The sequence below is a fragment of the Fundulus heteroclitus genome, unplaced genomic scaffold, assembly GCF_011125445.2.
Source record: "Fundulus heteroclitus isolate FHET01 unplaced genomic scaffold, MU-UCD_Fhet_4.1 scaffold_368, whole genome shotgun sequence".
NCBI classification, from domain to species: Eukaryota; Metazoa; Chordata; class Actinopteri; order Cyprinodontiformes; family Fundulidae; genus Fundulus; species Fundulus heteroclitus.
Genome location: NW_023396779.1, coordinates 34,494 through 34,831, shown reverse-complemented (window position 1 = coordinate 34,831; position 338 = coordinate 34,494).

The following is a 338-nucleotide window of genomic DNA, read 5'->3' as shown; positions in this document are numbered from 1 at the left end:
CACCTGGGCTGGAGCTGATGGGGCAGAACCGTCACCACGGTGACGTCACCATGGTGACGACACAGAACCAGCGCAGCGGGGCGAGGCCTCACCTCTGGCGACCACGTCCCCCTTCACCTGGTGGCGCACCTGGTCCAGAATCCAGAAGACGAGGAAGTCCAGCGCCACCAGCAGCCGCCGATGGCCAGGTGTCTGAGGACAGAGGCCACGCCCACCAGCACCGCCCGCCGCTCCCTGTAGGACAGGTGGGGAAACTGCGGGAGAGAGGCAGAGCGTTGGTTCCTGCTGACACACCTGCAGCGTATGTAAAGGTGTGCTGCTGCTGAGGTGAAGCGGCG